General features: G+C 37.0%; 1 protein-coding gene and 1 long non-coding RNA gene across 2 annotated transcripts in view; one reads left to right on the top strand and one right to left on the bottom strand.

Moving 5' to 3' along the window:
* HDAC9 (histone deacetylase 9) overlaps nt 1-20,914 on the bottom strand; it is a 482,690-nt gene that overhangs the window by 403,752 nt on the left and 58,024 nt on the right. The window lies entirely within an intron of this gene.
* On the top strand, nt 1,787-19,315 carry LOC308062441. The gene is made up of 3 exons (XR_013927590.1): nt 1,787-2,183; nt 2,225-15,586; nt 15,626-19,315. It is a non-coding gene; the product is annotated as an uncharacterized lncRNA (long non-coding RNA).

Raw genomic sequence — 20,914 nt, 5'->3', positions numbered from 1 at the left:
ACCTTGACCCATGAGCCTTTAATTGTATTTTCTCTCCCCATCCAGCTGAGGAGGGGGGTGACAGAGCAGCTTCGGTGGGTACCTGGCATGCAGCCAAGGTCAACCCACCACATTTTATCTTTTCAGTTAAGAACAGAGTATTTGCTAATTACCCTCATGTTGCTTAAATGAGGGATATGGATGGCCTCAAAAATCAACATATTCTGCAGTTATTACTACTCTGTAACTTAATACTTTTAGATTTATTTTTTTTTTTCTTTACAGAAATAGCTGGATGTTTTCCTTGATGGCTCTCAAAAACACAAGTGTTCAAGATAAGTTATCTGAAAGCCTTTTCGTTACAGTATACACAGAGTGGCTGGCAATCACGAAGTTTTTCTTAGCTGAACTTCCACGGTCCACCGTGTTTTCGTCTGTGAGACTCAAATGGAATTACTTCTACTGGTTTTCAGTACAAAAATATAAATTATAATAATTTAAAAAACCTTATTTTTATCAATCTCATGAAGCTCCTGAAACATATCACTTAATGTTTTTGTCTTTCAATAGTAAATATCCAAATATGCACAGAAAACACAGAAGTCACCTTGCAAATACATGTTGTAGAAAGTATAAAGTATCGATGTGAATAGACAGCTTGCAATAAAATATAACTAAGGTATTGACATCATGTCTTGTATTAAGAACCAAAATGTATTGTCAACTTTTTAAATGATGCCTTCCCTAGGAAATACACCCATTATTGGTGGGTTTTGTTTGTTTGTTTTGTGTTCAGTGTAAGTAAAGCTATTAAGTAAAAAAAATGCACTGACAGCAGCAGAAGTTATTGCATCCCATAAAAGAAACAATGCTATAAAATAAATTCTGAATTGATGTGCCCTTCCCTAGGTTTTGGGTATATTTAGCTGCATCACAAACACATTATGGATAAGACAAAAAGAAATAGCTGTAACAGCTGAAACCCCTATTACAACTTTTGGCTACATATTAAGAACACGGTCTAACTCCCATTCAGACCAATAAAAGGCTAGAGCCTTCAACTCTAGTGCTGCTGAGAAAACAGGCTTCAACTTCAAACAAACTTTATGGTTGATTGACAAGGTTTTTTGAGCACAGCAAGCATAAAACCAGCCTATTTTAGCCTTAACTATACATCTCCACTGTAAGACTACTTCACTTTGGGTTTATTCAGAAATGAAACTACTTAAAAATATTTCCTTGTTTATTTAGCTTATTATTTACGATTTTAAACTATAATAATTATTAACAGGACCTGCAATAGAAATGATGAAATAAGAATTTTCCAGCCTCCAAGTAGTAACAGCAACCAACATAGATGACTTCAGCTTGTGAAGGACAGCACAGCATAAGATAGAGTACTTGGGAGAGAAATAGAGGTTCATTTTTAAACTCTTTCAAAAAACACCAATTAAACCACATTTCAGACCTTATGGGCTTGCACTAGTTTTTCAGCTGTCATTATTATTATTTTGGTAGTAATTTGTCAAGGAAATATACCCTTCTGACCCTGCAGGAAGTTTGTTGCTAAGGCAGGAATGTGTCTGGATTTGTTTACTATGAACAACCACTAGGACCATATTTTTGTTATTCTTATGAAAAAATAACATAAAAAATAAATCTTATTCAAATTTTAATCACTGAGAATCACTTCCAATTCAATTTTCAATTTAGATCTTAAATGAAAGGAACTTACCAGTTAAGAGTGTACGTGGTCTCGTTTATGCAAGTCACGGTGGTTTAGAAAGCTATCAAGGCTATTCTGATATTAAAAGCAACAATGAAGGGAAGTGGTTAGTCAACTAGCTGGTTCTGTTATTCCCTCCCACTCCTTACAGCAGTACCTAACTCTGAGGGCTCATAATTCATCTTACCATCCCAGTTCTTCCTTTTGTTTGTTTAAAAGTAATAATAATAAAAGAAGTGCCACATCAGTTTTGCAGGATTATTAGTGTTTCAAACCAGATGTTCAATACCTATAGCCATAATAAGATACTAGATAAAACATTCAAGCAGCAATAATCTCTGCTCACTTTAAAAGGGGAAAAAATATCAAAAAGAACAAAATATCTACCTAAGAGTAGATTTTCTCATTGCTGCATTGAACCAAAGCTAATAAAATGCAAACCATTCCGCATTAGTGGGGATGGAAGAATAAATTAGCTGTACATATCATTAGTCAAGTTACCTAATAGACTTGATCTAGCTGACTTTAGAGTCAATGGACAGGAAATTTTATGCAGGCATTCATGTAACTGTACATGACTAGGGGATGCTATCTAACAAAATATTAGCAGTTTACAGTCACTTCATACAGGTCAAAGTGACCAAGGGTAATGAAATAGAGAAGAACTAAAAATGACAGAATTATTTATTAATTATCATGTTTATTTTTTGCCTTAAAGCTACATTTGTAAACATATTTTCATACATGCACTGCATGCTTCTTCAGGTCACAGTCTGGTTCTCTGGAATTTACTTCAAATTACAATTTTACTGCTGAGTGATGATTTTTTTCTGATACAGAATATTTAACACCACATGTTAAAGGAACTCTTAAACAATGAACACAATCTCAGTGTCCTGATTTTTAGTAAGCTCTTTTAAATGCAAAGAATTTCCACTTTTAGCAATAGCATTTGGAAAAAACCAAGACACTTCCCTTTGGTTTGGGGCATTAAAATCATATAAAACAGATTAAGACAGGTTGGTTAAAGCTAGGCCCCAGAAACAGCCCAAGTTTATCTTTACATTTGTGGTCTCATGGTTTGTTCAGTGCTTTCCTTTGGCATTTGTAACGTACATCAAAGATTTAGTGCCTAAACAATCCAGGGGTTTGGCTGTTTTTAGTACTTGAGAGAAAGTATAAACCAGATCAATGTTCAACTTCTCTCCCTACCACAAAACCCCTCATGCCAAAAAAACAACACTTGACTGAGGCCACAGCTGCACTGTCTGTGTCCCTCCCTCTGCAACACATGCACTGCCCAAACCAGCAGCCTACAGAAGCTCTCTCGCTTTCTGGAAAGAATGACCTTGCCACCACCAAGCAGAGACACTGTCATACTTCACTTTCTCACATTTCTTTCTTTCTTCCATAGGAATTGCCCATCTAACACAATGCAGAAGCTACATTTTGTAAGACTTTTCAGTGTACCCAACGTCATGCACACATCACCATCCTCTTTCATGGCAGGAAAATTCTAATAGCACTCTTGTTGCATCGTCCCAGTGACTTCACATTCAGCTGCCAAGCCCCATTTGCCATAGCTTGCCTGTGCAAAAGACCTTACAATAGTAAACAGTCTCTGTGGAATCATTTCCCTTCTCCTGAGAGGAAAAGACAACAGGATCTGGAATGAAAGAAACCCTCCAGAACCCTGTGAAAATGTAACTTGTAGGGTTATGAAAAAGGACTTTACTAAGTAGGGCAAGAAATGTGGATCAGGTGATGCTACCTGTTTTTGAAGCAGTTTCCCAGTACAGTAAGCAAATACTTCATGTTCATAAACATACTACACTAAAACTGCTGTGTTTCCCCTATCTTCCTATTAAAATACTGTCCCATAGTTTCATGTCCTTGATAGAAAATTTATGGCATTTCCAGCATATATGTACTCATAACTGGTCTATAAACATTGCTTCTTAACATCAAAGCTGCCCTTTAGTTAAGGACAGCTTTTCCCTCCCTTGTAATGGTTGCAGAGGTGCAAAAAAATCTGAGCCTGATCATTTTGGAGCAGTTTTGATGGCTTTCCACTACACATATTCAGGGAAACTGGGGATGGGAAGGTGGGCGTGTCTTCAGCCATGTTGCATATGCCAAGAAAATGTGTTCTTTTAAAGCTTTTTAATTATTTCTTTTCACTTCTGAAAGAATACTACACTGACTCATCCAAAGTCAAAGGTATTCTCATATTCTTAGAATGTACTGCAGTATCTATGTGCCATACACACTCTGTGAAATGCTCATTATCCATGCAAATTACTTTTTCCTTTATACCCTAAGGCATTTGTAATTTTTGTGTGTCCACTGAAGAGAAGAATTTTCCTCTCTATCTCCTCACTTTACAGAACTTCTGTCAACCCAGTTCTTTAAAGTATATAAATACATATTTGAATTAGTAGAGTAAATTCTGATGTAGGAGATTTTAATCATTCAAACATCATCATTTAAAGGTATACTCATTTTTTAATTCTTTGCTATGTGCAACATCATGTTCTGCTTATTAGCTGTGAAATGAATGGCACATGATTTATGGGATCCAGTAGGGAATTATATTGTTTCCTTTTTGTATCTCCTCCATCCAGGATGCATTGCCTTGCTACTTTCCCAGTGTTGGTCATGCTTACCGTGCAGACACTTGTCTTCAAGTCAAATACTCCAATAATGGTGCTTCATTTACCCCAAAGGCTCAAAAAGCAGGAAAATCACTGTTCAGACTGACAGCTGAACAAGCAGGTGTTTAAAATATAGTTCAAACAACCAAAGTTAACAGTGCTAGATGTGATAGCACAGCCACAAGAATTCTACACTTGGATTTTCTACTGCTGGCAAAATCATGGTGCAGTGCTACTATAAATATTATATATAAAAAATTACAGTCAAGAAAATCATAAGTTTCTACTTCAGAAGATCATCTAGGTATCTTTACAGCTTTCCCTGGATTTCCAGGTGTGGATTATCCAGAAATTTCAGCTGCAATGGATCACAGAATGTTGTTTATAGTAAAACCTGGACAGAAATCAGTTTAACCAAAGGGTAAGACCCTTATCTGGAGCAGATGTGTACTATTTTACTTACTTCAGTAGAACCATGCTGTTTCAGCCTGATCCATAAAGGAAAGGGAAGATGAACTCTTACAGTACTTCCACCTACTCACTAGTCAGCATAATATTCTGTAGCTTTTAGAACCAGACTCACACAATTTAATTCAAAACAGGTGTTAGGTGGAGAAAACTGAGGAATCATCAGAGAAGTCTAAGTGCTTACCTATGTTAACATCATCACTACCTGCACATTTTCAAGATAACATTTATGCAAACAAATCAGAGTCAACTGAAACACTCCTATAAACACAAAAGGGGAGTGGTGCTTTATGCATGCTAACTATATCCCAAAACATAAAAAACTATACTCTGTCTCCCAAAAAGTAGCTCTCATTACCTCTAGTCACTAAATAAAGAAACTATTATTCTAACCTCCATGAAAAGCTTTTAACATTTTTTTCTGAAGACCTGCAAACCTAGGGTCTCTGGAATTCATCAGAGAAATGAAGTTGGAGATCGTGTTAGTATGCCCTGCATGTGATTCTCCTCTGTATCTGCTTGTGCCTTTCTACAGATTATGAGACAGCATGAGATAGAGCAATTACTTAAATAACAAGAACAAAACTAAATTACCAATGCTAGGGATTGTATCATATAAAGAGGATGCTATCTTCTGCTATACAAGAAAGAACAAAAAATCCCTTTCAATATCTGCTGTATTCTCAGCATTAATTTGTACAGTGGCTTATCAAGAAATAGTGAACTTTAAAAATCAATAGAAGATGTATTACTGTACTGGATATAGTACAAGAGCATAAAGCTTTCTTTATTAGTCACAATATACGTAATGTGCCAGACATCAGGGCACTCCACACATTTTGGAATGGTTAAGTATGGTGTCTACCACTTCTACATGTGCAATTGTCGCTGTGTCTGCTCAGATGTTTCTACTAGGCTAACACCACCACCGCAGGAAAAAAAAACCACAAACCTGTTTCATTCTGAAAGGCAAAACATGATAAAGTAGGAACACTTTTCTATTATATATTAAATATCTATTTTTCTTTCAGCATAACTGTTAACTGTGCAAGTACCAAGCCAATTTCTAAAGTCATCCTTGCTCTCCAGAAATCATTACAGTTCTCCTTATTTAAAACAAATAAAATAAACATATAAACTGTTCCAATCCCCATTTAGACCAGTTGTTATGCATTACTGAAATTACTAAGTATCTTCTCCTACAAACTGTGAAATCCTAGATAGCCTCATTTCTTCCAGATGCCAAAAAAAAAAAAAAAAAAAAAAAAAAGAGAGAGAGAGAGAGGAAGTGCAACTTTTACAGATTTGGACAGCTTGTTTCACTTCCCTAAGCTGTTTCTTTATAATATCTTTGCCTACAGGGCAGGGGAAAAGAAACCAGCAAAATCTAAAAAAAGGTGTTCATATGGGCAAAAAGAAATGGCATCTTTTAAAAATTGATCTTTTATTACTAAAAGTTTTGGTCTGTTCAATGGACTGGAAAAACTAATTAATTTTACAAAGCCAGAGATGCACATCCCAATGTGTGTAGCATGTGCTACAGTGTAGCCCTCAGCTGGTCAAAGGACTTTGGTTTTCTGGAAGTTTTTTTGAATAGCAAAACTCTTCCTGTCTTCTTGTCCTGAGTCCAGGCAGCACTGCCTGCAGTAGCCCTTCATGATGCCAAGAGCTCTGTCAGAAGAAAGCTTGAGAATTATTCACATTGCAGCAGAATCAACCACAGCTGTCCTTTTTCCAACCACCTTGAGGCTCCTCTAACACACAAAAACTCTTAAGACTAAAGAAGCACTGAATTAAATAAGAACCCTCTTTATCCTATTTCAGGTTACACAAGGGGCAGATTTACTTTACAAAGATAGAGCATTTCCAGTATCTAGAAGGCAAATGTGACTTGTGTCTGGATCACTGTTGGTACGGGTCCCTCAAGCTGTTCCTGGATGGAGTCACTCCAAGAAGGCGCAGCACTGCCTCCTCCATGAGCCAGTCACAAACAAACGTGTCTCTGTGTTTTTACGTTACTCGTGTTCCACAGCCAGAAAAGAAACTGTATTTTGTCAATATTTGTTCTTATATCATGGATCCTCACTCTATGAAAAGACTCCAAGTGTGCTGGAACTTTCAAAGCTATTTTAGGTCATTTTCCTAGATAATGTTTCCTCTTATGATCCAATATCCCACCACCTTTGATTATGTGATCTGGGTCACTGTCCACAGTTCAACTTAAAAAACCCAGATGACCAAAGCAATCTATGTGAAGCTGTTGCAAAGGATTGCACATCTGAAGTCAACCTCTTAAGTGAAGTTTGCTATTCATTTCAAAACAAGTGTTTTTAAAATTTTCTTACATACAGCTTTCAAAAACCAGAGAGATCAGCACCTTATGCCCAAGACCAAACCACCAATGACAAAAGCGTAATGGTCTTCTACCTAACACACTGTAGTTATTTCATTTACAAAATGCCTACATGATTAAAATAATAAGTTTCATGTTTGTCCACAGGCATTTGCATGTGAAATGGTATCACCATTTGTAACACTGCTTGTAACATCTCTGTGTTCTCCATGCTTACACATACATTGTACTTCATAATACATTCTAGATGTTTCCTTTACTCTCAGTGTGAAAGAAGACAGATCAAGCATTAAAGACTGTTTATGATACCACTGCTAAAAATGACTCACAGGATGCTAAGAGTGAAAAAAACCTTAAAATAAGATTAGATCAGACAGGATGAGATCTTTTGCCCTCTCACTCTGCACATTTCAGAGTACACAGCAGCTATGGAAATAAGCCAAAATACTAGGATGTACAAGTAAAATTGGCCATAATTTCTCATTGAAGAGTATACATTTCAAATGAGTTCAAAAACGCTAATGTTAGCTTCCAAAATATTTTTTAAATTTCAATCTTAAATTTAATTTAATCTTTTTATTACTATTATTTTTAACTTACTTTTCTTGTTTTCTACATGGAATACTGAAAATATGAATAGTGGCATATAATGCATTATAGATTTGGTGCTTGCAGCAACACTTCAAAAAATTCATAGTAGCTTTTTGTATTAATCTCTAGTTGCTTTTAAGGTTTCAATTTCTAGCTTATGTATTCCACATATACCAGTCCACTGTTTTAAGGAACCTAATAATAGACCCTCCAATTCTAAGTCAGATTAAAAAAAAACAAAAACAAAAACAAAACCACAAAAAACGCCCAACAAATGGAAATAAATTTTAAAAAGCGCCCTGGTCAAGTTGAAGAACATTGACCTGGTATACCTGGAAAATTTACATTTGCAGGAAGAAAAAATGGTGCAGAGGATAACAGACTCCAAGTCTGTTATTTGAGTGTGGGTGGGGAGGGATATAAAGGACAAGTGTTGCTGCACAGATTCTACAACTTCTCTTCATCATGTTTTTAACATATGGCATGGATGAACAAAGCTCTAACCGAGGAGCATTTTGGATGGAGCTTTTTTAAAAATCACAAGAATAAACAAGAAAAATAGAGTAGTAGGAGCATCTCTGCAGAGGGAACACCATATTAAACACTTTGCTCCCCATTGTCAAAGAAAAGTGTCTTTCACATTCTCTTCCAAACCCAGTAACCACTGGTCTGAAAGCATATTCCAACTACTGATACTGGCCAGAAGACCTCAGCAGGATTATTTCCAAACTGCACAGATTTCACAGCTATAGTGGCTAGCAATATTTTTTGTATTCTTCTGCCTTTCTGCCAATAGTTTACCTATCATTTAGGTTTCCAGGCTGCATATGAAATCTGCACGAGGATGAGACCTGGGTATGTACTGGCTGTTCCTCTGCATACTTATTTTCACAGAATATGAAACTGGGTATGTAGCCCAGCCAGGAACTGCAGCATGTACCAGTAAGTACCCATGAAACAGATCCCAGCTACACAGAAATATCATTACATTCACAAGGATATTTTTTTTTTTTTTTGTTACTTCAGGTTTTGTTACTAGAAGACAACTCCAAATACCAAATTCACACTGTGCATTGAAGTTTTAACAGTAGAAAGACTATCTTACCTCTTACAGTTCCCTTTTCTGGCATTACTTTAGATACAGAGATGACTGCTGGCTCAGAGAAAAGTGACCTCCCTTTTTCACAGAATCATAAATGCAAGAGCTGAAGTTACTATATTTACTTTGTCTCAAACTTTCAGCATTACAGAGAAAATATCTGAAAAAACAGAGGAGAAAAAAACCCATAAGGATTCTTTTCCTCCTCTTTTCTCCTAATTTCTCAGTAATTTTCTGTTTCGGAACCTGCCTTTTCTCCTTGTTTCTCCCCAGCAGTAGCAACACAGGTAGTTTATAATACAGACACCAATGAGATAAGGCTGACTACTCAATGACTGAGAGAGAGGAGGAGAAAGAGTAGTAGTTTAAACATATAGATATAAATACTGAATTATTATATGCCTAATGCCAGCTGAATTCCACATTAACCTCTCCCTGCTTTGCCCCCCTGAATTCTGCATGTCTCTCCTTTGCCAACATTTCTTCCTCTTCTGAAAGAGAAGTCCTGCGTGATCACATCTTTATTATAGACAGCAAATGACAGTAAGTGGCACATGGATTTTTGAAGTGCAAGTGGTTCAGAAAAAAAGAAAAATATTTATTCACAAATCAAATGAGAACTAATCTTCGTTTTGACAAGACTGTCCTAAGGTCTAATATTTTCAAACGCATACCTCCAGAAAAGTAAAATTTTAACAATAAAGATTTTAGCTTACATAATTACTCTTGAAGCTTTCAAAGCTCAGTCAGCTCAGTATAGTCAGTCAGCACTACACTATGTAGAGCTTAACGAACAGAGCAGCTCTACAGGGATTTTATCTGGCAATGCCTTAGGTTCTAGTTATTCTGCATCTAACTGCAGCTTAATCTTCTAATCTCTTGTTCTGCTCATCAGTATGACTCTTCTATATGCCAATCTCTAATTGTTTAAGGAGAAGCTTAAAAAAAAAAGAAAAAGAGCAGAAGGAGAAACACTTAAAGGAAGAGATTTTGAGGGCCTTGGTACCAACTTGCACTCTTCACTTTTTGCAAAGAAACTAATCTCTTCCATGAAATAGAGTGACTTCTATGAAGGAAAATTTTAATCCTCAAAGTAGTACTTCATATCTTACACCCCCCCTCCTTTTTTTTTTTTTAAAGCAAAACAAACATTCCTGTTATCTGCTGAAGTATGGGGAATATTGAATGATATCGTACAGGTGATTGTACTGGAATAGTTTTCCAGTGTCTAAGCACATATACCTAACAGCTTTCTCAAGTAACCTGAGAATCTGTTCCAATGTTGTTTTCATTTTTAATTGTAACAGGGAGACAGATGCATTTGGCTGTCAGTGTCTTTTAAATAGTAAGCAAATAGTGCAGCTCCGCAATGTACCTTTCTTGTAAGAAGAAAAAAAGCCTGCAATTATCACTGTATGGTACCCTGTACATCAGTGTGCACTTGAATATAAAAAGTGCCTATTATCTGTACTGTTACAGACTACAAAATGTGCACCTTTAAGGCAGGTCAGCAATTTACCAATGATGCTTCTCTAAATAACTCTATTAGAAGAATAAGCATTAAACAACTTTTAATGGCTGCATCTACAGAAGACTTTGCGGCACTAAACCACAGATCTTTCTCTTCTGAAATTTATATTTAGATCCGTAATTTCTTTTATCTGTATACCAATTTCTCATTGTTACAGAACATATGCTCTTCCTCAAAATAACTTGCTATTTTTGTACGATTACTCAGCCACATACTTCCACAAAGCTGCAAGTGTTACTTCAGATAAACTTAGCAGCTTTCTGGCTAGTTTCCACGTTACTTTAATGACAGAAAAAAAGACTGCCTAATGAAGCATGCTCCTGTACCCCCTCCACCAAACTTGAGTTTGCTTTGAGTGAGGGCAACGAAACCAGTTTATCAGTCCCCAGTTGACTGGTGAGAATGAAGGGGAGGAAAAAGTGCAAGCTCTTGCACACTCCCCCACTGGTAGAAGTCATTCAAACAGGAACGGTATCATATCCTATCTCTTAGTAACTCTGGTGACTTTTTCTGCTACTTTAGGTGTTTCTGAACGGAAAATAGAAGTGGTCCAAATTATAAGATTATCTCATTAAAGGGTGGATAAAAGAAAACATTAAACATCCACAAGATTTAATAAAACTGTTCACAAAACTGGTAATAATTTTTCTAAATCTTTGATTTTATATATTCAGCTAAAGCAACTTAAATTTCAAATGTTCTAGATAAATTACCGTTGCTTTACTAATTGTTATTCAGATGTTACACAATCTTTGAATTTAATAGCCATATTACATACTACCTCTTCTAGGACATTTTTGCATCAGCTGTCATCATTAGCACACCAATGCCATTTTGCCCCCCAATCACAAATACTACTGTGCAAGACATATTTCAGTAACAAAAAGTCTTCTTTTATCTTTAGAAGTAATATACTGCAATCATACGAGTGTGGATTTTGATATGTATTTTTTAAAAATATAGATACTCCACACACTTCATATAGAAATAAAGTATTTTGGTATTCTTCAAATGGAAGTAGCAGCTTATTTCCTACAGGTTTTGAGAAACAAATTGACAGTTTTCCTCTCCATTTTGATCATCATGATAGATTCAGATTTGTAAAGATATGGGAAAATATAGGAATTTAGCATAACACAATACTACCAGTTAAAACATATTTGTTTTCTATTCTAAGTATGCATACATTTTACCAACTATATGCTTTCTTCTCTGTCTTACGTATTTATTTTAGAGCACGTTATGTGGAGTTTAATCATACAAAGTAATACGTCCTCATGCAAAAAATCTCATTTGTTCAATCACATCATTTGTAGGTATTCTACCCAACACCACCAAAGCCTATAGAACCAGAAATCTATCATACAGGCATGTAAATAGTTTCTAATCAGAAAAATTTTGACCCAAGTAATTTATTAAATCCTGATTTTATAATGCTAAGCCTACAAAGGCCTTGCTAAACTTAGTGACTTTGGGCCACTGACCTTCCTGTGTAGCCCCTCCCTGAGGAAGCTATTATATATCTGTCCTGATAGATCTTCAACATGTTTTGAAGAACTAGCATTTAAATAACCAGAAAGTTTCCATTTGTTTGGGGATGTTCTGAGAGGAAACATGCTGCTTTCAAGAATTGCTTAAACCTACAGGGGAAAAAAAAAAATCTGAAAATTGAGTGTCAATGAAGTTACTTCATCGCACAATCATTGTATCGTATGCTGTTTGCATAGCTCCAGTCCAGTACAGCCCTAGCTCATTGAGTAGTTCCTGGACATCCAACATGAATAATCTACAAAACTTGTGAACCCTCAGGTGCATTCTACCATTTTTTAAATTCAGTGGGTTTTAATGTATTTTCCCTACAGTCCTCAGAGCTGACAATTATTACCCCAGGAAAAAGTATCCCAAATTGTTTGTGATCATAAGTAAAACTGCCACAACACAAATGAGTTGTAAGGGAAGCAACCTCCAGCTGCACAGTCCTGAAAGAACTGAGAAGGGGATTACATCTTCAGCTGCTCCAGGCAGAACCAAAAGAGGTTTGACCCGTTTAGCATGTTAGCCCCCCATTTAGCTAACAGAAATGAAACTATTATTTTATAAATATATGTCTAATAGTAGTATTGTCCTATCAACGTAAACTATCCTGCAAGCTACTTTTATAGTTTTCCGTATTTGTTACACAACTGCTGCTAAGTACTGCTCCATGTTACACAACTCAGCATGATGCAAAAAGGTCTAAGGAGGAAGTTGAAACTGTTCACCGAGAGGCAGGGAGGGAACATCACTAATGTACTGACCTTTTGTTTTCACTTTTCCATATTCTACTGCATTCCATGTGCTACTGGTAAGTAAATTACTAGGCTTATTTAAAGGTAGCAAAACAAAAGCAAAAAGTATAATTGCCATGCTGGTTTAGTCATCAGAAACCCACTGGCTCTTACCAAGTTATCACCATAGTTTATCTGCTCAGGAGTCAGTTAACTGCCTCACAGCACACAGCAGGGCCACTATCACTTAAACCATTATTATCATTAACCCACCTGCAGCCACAAGAACATGGCTAATCTGAAGTATTCTTTGCTCCTCTGTATCACTCTATCTCATGTTGGAAAACTAGCATGTTCTATTCTCACAGAAGCATAGTTGTCTACACAAGATGTTTTTGCTGCTATAACATGGCTGGATAGCAGAATCATTCTTTTCAATATCAAACACGATTAAGAAACGATAGTTAAGAAAAACTTCTTTAATGCTGTAGTGTCTTTGCTGGGCGTATTCTGATGAAGAAATACTTTACCAACCAAAAGGAAACTCCAAAAAAAAAGACGATTAGCAGCAAGACAAGAGTATGATCTTAGTCTAAGTGAATGATCTGGCAGCCTGAAATGGGTCCAACTGTAAATTAATAAATAACAGAAGAAAAAGTAATAGGGAAAACAATTATGCAATCTGACATTTGTATACATCAGACATGCTTGAATCAAAGCTCATTTGAATTTAGTGTATTTGATTAAAAAAAAAATCAAAATGTCATCAACAGAAATTCTGGTCTGAAATTTTAGACTGCATGTTGTTCAAAAGTGTCGTGGTCCACAGTCTGAAAGAGCTAACGTTCAGTTATTGAAACTATTCATTGCTCAAAAATAATACAGCTGTACATTTAAGAGACCCTTCAAATTTCACTATACTAATTTCTCAGTTTCTCTCCATTAAGTGATGATAAACTGAGCTGAGATTATATTTTTTTTCCTTTTTAAGCAGGAATGAAATACAAAATTTCTTAATTTAAGAATCAGGAAGTCAACAAAGATAAGATGTGACACCTTCAATTGGCTGTTAGGTGAAGTGTGAGATAAGATCAACATCCTGACTTCATCAATAGTCTCAAACAGAAGTTCAGGGAAAAGTAAGAACAGGACATAATGATGCTCCTCTGAATACTCTTCCGCACTCCAAACCCTTTTCACTCAACAAACTTTATGAGGCAAGTGCGATTGCTGGATACTAAAAAACCTCCATGTATTTCTCCCCATGTACTTACCAAGACTCCCCTTAGACCCAGATTGAAAAAAAAAGCAGTAGCATCAGCAATAACCTCAGCAAGGCTTTCCACCACTATTGCTAGGAAAAGGAAACCTTTCTTTGTTTTGCACCTGTCTCCTGCTAGCTTCATTTGATATCCTTTAGTTCCTCCAGAAGAGACAGAGAACAGTTAATGCATATCAACCTTCTTCCATGCTATTTATGATTTTGCAGACTTCTACCAAGTCCTGCTAAATTCTCTCTTCCCTGATATAAAGCTCTTCCACAACACAGATCATGGTCTTGCCCTATTTAAATTCTTCCAATTTTTACTAAGTAATTGCTGAGATTTCAGAATCATTTCTGAAAGAAACCAAGCCACACACTGTATCAAGGTGTAGAAAAACCTTAGATTTATATACTTACATAATAATGTCTTTGAGGGGTTTTTTTTGTTTATTTCCTAATAATTCCAAACACTTAACTCACTTTACTGAGTGCTACTCATTAGGTATTTTCATGGGAGTATAAAAACCTCAAGATTTCATTCCTGACTAGCTGCAGTATTTTTAAAGCCCAGCATATCCAGTTACAATCACTGTAAAGCATCACTCCAAATCTACCTGTGCTGTATTTTATTTATCACCTTATTGTTCAAAGTCAAAAGAGGTTTGTCCATTTCTTTCCAGCTGTCTTTCATCCTTATGAACCTAAACAGCTTAGTATTACCAGCAAACTTTCCTACCTTACAGCTCACCCCCTTCCAGGGTTAATTAAAAAAATGCTAAAAAGCATAGGCCCCAGCAGAGCTCCCTGCAGAACACCCCTTCTGACCTTCAACATCTGCAACTGCTGACCACTTATTTCTGCTTATTTCCTAACTTAATCCAGTTTCTTTCCCTACCCATCTCACTCACAAAGGATTTTCCCTCCTATACCACTTCAGGCCTAGTTTCCATCAAAACCATCACTGTTGCCTTTCATGAAGGCCTCTTGAAAATCCAAAGAAAATATGGCACGCAGACTACTCTCCCCCACATGACAATGGACTCCTTCAAAAGGGCTTAAGCTTTTATTAAAGTCATGCTATTTTTCCTGACAGTATTATCTTTTTTTACCTAGGTGTCCTCTGTTCTGTTCTTCGTTATAGGCTCTGCTGACTCATCCAGTAGAGGGAAGATCTTTTCTACTGTTTTCCATGGGGCCCATTTCTTCACTGAGCTAAAGCTGCACCACTTCTTTGTGTACTGGGTTTGTGTGGCAACGTTTTGGTAGCAGCGGGGCTACTGGGTGGCTTCTGTGAGAAGCTACTAGAAGCTTCCCCTATGTCTGATGGAGCAACGCCAGTCAGCTCCAAGATGGACCCACCACTGGCCAAGGCTGGGCCCAGCAGTGATGGTGGCAGCACCTCTGGGATAACATATTTAAGAAGGGAGAAAAAACCTGCACAATAAATTGCAGGAGAAGACAGGAGTGAGACTATGTGAGAGAGAGAGAACCCTGCAGACACCAAGGTCGGTGCAGAAGGAGGGGGCAGAGGTGCTCCAGGCACCAGAGCAGAGATTCCCCTGCAGCCCCTGGTGAGGCTCACAGAGAGGCAGGCTGTGCCCCTCAGCCCATGGAGGTTAACAGTGGGGCAGATCTACACCTGCAGCCCATGGAGGTTAACAGTGGGGCAGATCCCCACCTGCAGCCCATGGAGGACCCCCACCAGAGCAGGTGGATGCACCCAAAGGAGGCTGTGACCCCCTGGGAAGCCATGCTGGAAGGGGGTCCTGGCAGGACCCATAGCCCCATGGAGAGAAGAACCCAGGCTGGAGCAGGTTTGCTGGCAGGGCTTGTGACCCCGTGGGGGATCCACGCTGGAACTGCCTGTTCCTGAAGGACTGCACCCCGTGGAAGGGACCCACACTGGAGCAGTTTGTGAAGAAAAGCAGCCCGTGGGAAGGACTCACATTGGAGAAAGTCATGGAGAACTGTCTCCCATGGGAGGGACCCAACAGTGGAGCAGGGGAAGAGCGGGAGGAGGAAGGAGCAGCAGAGTCAATGTGTGATGACCTGACCACAACCCCCACTCCCTGTCCCCCTGCACTGCTCGGGGGGAGGAGGTAGAGAAATCGGAGGTGAAGTTGAGCCTGAGAAGAAAGGAGGGGTGCAGGGAAGGTGTTTTTCACTTTTGACTTTATTTCTCATTATCCTACTCTGATTCGAATGTTAATAAACTAATTTTCCCAAGTCGAGTCTGTTTTGCCCACAACAGTAACTGCTGAGCGATCTCGCTGTCGTTACCTTGACCCATGAGCCTTTAATTGTATTTTCTCTCCCCATCCAGCTGAGGAGGGGGGTGACAGAACGGCTTTGGTGGGCAGTCAGCCCACCACAACAGGCAAGCAACAGGGCTACGCTTACGTGTGCCAGTCAAAAACTGACATCTGCCACCCAAAACATTTGTTTTGCCAACACCATGCTGCAAAATACCTCCCAGAGCTAAATAACTTCATGCAACTGAATTATTTAAAAAAAAAAACAAAAAAACAAAAAAAAAAACACCACAGAAAACCCCACCAACCAAAAGCCAAAAAACCCAACAAAAAACAACACCTTACTAGAATATTTAAATCATTATTCAATTTAAATGTCTGGGACTGAACTCCACTGGTTTCCCAGAGCTGATTCCCAGTGAATTCGTTGTCCAGCTCTGCTGGATCTTAGAAATTCTGAAAATACAGAAAACCTTCTGGATTCTTATAAAATGCCACTTCAGGCTCATTGCGTTTACTTAAACTTTGACCCACTATGAAGAGGAGCCATTCTTTTGATGAGAGCTTTATATAGTTAAGTGTCAAAAATATGCGCTGTTTAATTCATTTGTCACACATTATTGTGATTGTGTCTCTTATACTGGAAAAAAAACCCACAAAACCACACAAACCCCAGCACACTTTACATTACTTGCATATATTTTAAAAGAGCATTTAATTTAAAAGAAATGCTTCAGGAAACTAATATTGCTTATTAAGGAAAGCATCTTTCTCACAGTCCTACATTCACATTGAAATAACCCAAGAACTCGTCAATCACAAACTATTCAGCAGATACCAGAAAGATAATTTGACAGGCAAAGAAATATTAGGAGTTTGAATGACATATTTATTAGCAAAATGTGAATAACTTCATTTTAGTTGCATATCTCTATAACACAAAGCAGAGTTAGTTTTCCAGCTACAAGATAACTAACTTTTTGTAAATTCAGTCAGCCCACTGTTACCTAACCCTGATCAGTATTGTTAACTCCTGCAAGTCTTGCATTTTTAGGTAAAAAAGTCTTCTATCAATAAAAATAATAGTATGGTAGTGAAACGAATCCAGATTTTTGAGCTTTGATTAGGAATATTAGTAATTTCTTTGAATTTAATAAGTAGTTTTATCTCTTCAAGCATGCAGGAGATATGCTGAATGCATGTATAAAGAAGTATTTGCATTTCTTTTACCTTTAAATTGTTAGCTTTTTCAATACATTATAATATAAATATGCAGGAAGTGAAAGATATGGGAAGTCAAGCCCTGTGAAGACATTTTCAACAAAATTATTTTAATTTATCCAGGATAGAAATGCAAATAAATCTTTTGAACTCATAGTGAGCACAGAAGATTGCCATGAGACTTCAATATAATTATTATAACATGGAGAGGATTGAAGTATTAGCTTGGCAGTTTGGAAACCAGATACAGCCATCAGAAAAGCACTAACAGGGTTCACAGTGCCTTTCAATCAATGAATAGCAACAATAAGTTTCAAAGTAATATCAGAAAATCCAGCAAAATAACACAACTCTTTCATTAAAAAGCCCAATATAAAATAACATAGGTTAGTTTACAAAAAAAAAAAAATATATGTATGAAATATGAGAGCCGCTACCATTTTTTTATTGTTACCTGAGGCTGAGAAAACCTTGTCTTGGGTACAACTGTCTGATCTCTCTCTCTTATGCACCCTCATTTTGCCTCTTTCTCTTTCCTCACAAAGATACTTGATGTAAATATAGGAAAGAGGTCTATCAGATGCACTAGGCATTTTACTTCTGTCTGGGAGCAAAATGACAACAAATACTTATTCAAACATATTAAGCTTTATATTCATATATCGACAGTAGAAGAGAATGCATTTACAACCAGATGTAGCACTAAAAACTATTGCAGAGTACACACAGAATGAATATGTTCACACAGACCATCACAGTTAATGAAATTATCTAGATAACTACCATAAGAAAATTACTGAAAAACTAATTATTTAGCATGTATAAGAAAAGACCAGAAAAGGGAAGACCTTTTCCTCTTCCGTTTCTGTTGTTATCATAATCCCTTGATTCTGAGAGGTAACAAAGAAATAGTCTGCACTTATTTCTTTTGGCATTTTGTTATTTAAAATATTTAACACTATTTTAAAAGTTTGGAGATATTTTTTTTATTGCTTAAAAATACATATTTGGAGAAAAAAAATTACATTAAACATTTATTCCAATGTTGATTAGTTTGGATACCAATTAATAGCTACATATCCACCCTAATAAAAATTGTTTCATTTACTCAACCTCACAGACTGTTTTCTTCTTTTCCTTAGTTTTAATTTATTGTGGCAAAAAATATGGAAATTTCTCAGGAAACTTTGCTATACAATTAACATCCCTTAAATAACAAAAAGGGACATATCACTTTAAAGGTTGTAAAGAAAGCTAGAAAAAAGCAACCAGATAACAGTACACTTCAAAGAATATGCTGCACAAAAGGAAATATGTTACCAAATAGAGTAAAAATTTCAGCTTTTTTCTAAGAACTAGCCTGAGTAACTCATTTCATCTGACTTCTGGTCATTAACTATGAATAGATATAATGGGTCCTCTCACTGACAAATACCAACACACTTTAAATCAGAAAAGCATGCCAAAGAGAACACCATAGCTTTAATTTAAGAGTCATGTTTTCTAAAATGCAGTGCAATGGGGTGCAACATGACAGTACACTTTTGAAAGGCTTAATACATGTAGCTCATCATGAAAGGAACCCAAGGAAACACATTAAAATTGTGTCACAATACTCTTCTACTTGTACAACAGGCTAACCCCTATTTGATGAGAGAAAGCTGTATGGAATGTAAATCCTCTCAGTCACACCTGATTAAATTTGTAGGACAAGATTAACGTTCAGATTTACTATTCCATCAACAGTACATCTGATCAGAGAGATGCACTTCTCCCCACCATTCCCAGTGACTTGCTGCTCCCCCAACCATCATTAGACACTTCTACTTCCTCACTTGTTCTGGCTCATCCTGCCTCCTCAGGGCTGCTGAAATGATCAGGGTTTTGGAAACTGCCAGAAGTGTTGGCCTCTGTCAAACAGAAACAAACCAAACATAGCTCACAAATCCAGCTTAAAACACAGCTACCAAAACCAAAAGATAAAAGGGGAAAACTTCCAACAGGGGGAAGATCCTCTTACCACATCCTCTTCTTTTGGCCCTTCCTCTACCACTTCTACCACTGAAAGGAGGAAGACCTGCAATGCCTACACCTTTCAAGGTGTGACTGGCACAAACTACTCAAGTAACCATAAAGCATAGCTGACATTCAGCAAGAGGGTGGTATATAAGGTCTGATAGTGATATTCAACTTGAACAATCAACCTGACAAGAAGTTACGAAACCGCTCTGTGTTTAGCTACAAGGGCAAGGGAAAAACAAGAGGATCCACCTCTTCAGGGTTTCACAAATGTCATGGCTGGAGTCTACCTCACAAAGATGCATCTCAAAGGAAAATGCAAATCACTTTAAAGGAACTGGAAAATCACGTTCAATAAAAGCACATAGGAAAAGACTGCGATTCAAATGAGGCCCTTTTTAGGAAACTGAAAAGGAGCCAGGCCTTACATAGCCCAGTGAAACGGAAACATCAGGCAAGCCCTGATATTCCCAGTGCTCTGCCATGTCTGTTAAGACAGTGAAGAACGGGTTTTTTCCAGCATTTTGGCTTGACTTCCTGTTGCCAAAAGATGGAAAGACTTGGCAGCTCTCAATTATACTTGCAGACTGTTCTACAATTTGTTCAGATTATGAACAAGTAATCATAATCAGCTCAAGTGGCTTAGGATGCCAAAACAGAGTAATTTTACTGGTTTCAGTTAGTGTGGATTTCCTCAGACATAAGCAAGATCCAAAGTTGGGTAAGAAAATGGCTTTGCTTACAGTAACATCGTGAGTTTAAAACAGCCAAAAAACCTCAAACAACCCAAACCCAAAACCCTCATGTATAACAGCATTTTTAAAAATTTCATCTTAAATGGAGAAAAAATTCAGAGGAAAATCAAAATATTTGGAAAAAAAATCAGATTTAAAGAAGGAGTGGTTTAACTATTTCAACTCTATTATGGATACTCATTCAGGATTAACTTAATTCCATGCAGCTTAGTTCACTTCCAAAATAAATTAATATAAATTAAATTAAGGAAATTAATTTTGAAAGCATTCTGAACAAGATTTAATGCAATTTAACTAATCCACTTCAAGTCTACTTAGTGCAGATTAATTGTTTGAGTATACTTGTGTAAACAAGCCCAAGTATCTTGGAAATGCTATCATGCAGAAAATCCTGGAGATTTTTAAAAGCACACACCATAATGTATGTAAGACCCTCTATAAAAAGTATTAGCCTTCACTAGAGTTTTCACTTTCTTTCCTGCTTAATTTTGTTTTAAAAGAGAACATTTGTTTTAAATTATTAAATTTGGGGTTCTTTTTCCTTTAATAAATCAGTTTCTCTCTTCAGGTGGTGGTGTTAAAATGGGGACAAGGATGTACTTTAATACCAAAAGTAATCACAGCGGGAATTTCCAGCTAGGTCTAGAAACAGCCATAATTAACAAGCATTTCTGCATAAGCAAATTTTATTTTTATGTAGGAAAGAAATTTAGCATCTTCCAGAACAACACAGGT

The sequence above is a fragment of the Falco punctatus genome, assembly GCF_963210335.1.
Source record: "Falco punctatus genome assembly, chromosome: 4".
Classification (NCBI taxonomy): domain Eukaryota; kingdom Metazoa; phylum Chordata; class Aves; order Falconiformes; family Falconidae; genus Falco; species Falco punctatus.
The sequence above is the reverse complement of the archived record's forward strand: the minus strand, read 5'-3'. Positions and strand labels throughout refer to the sequence as shown.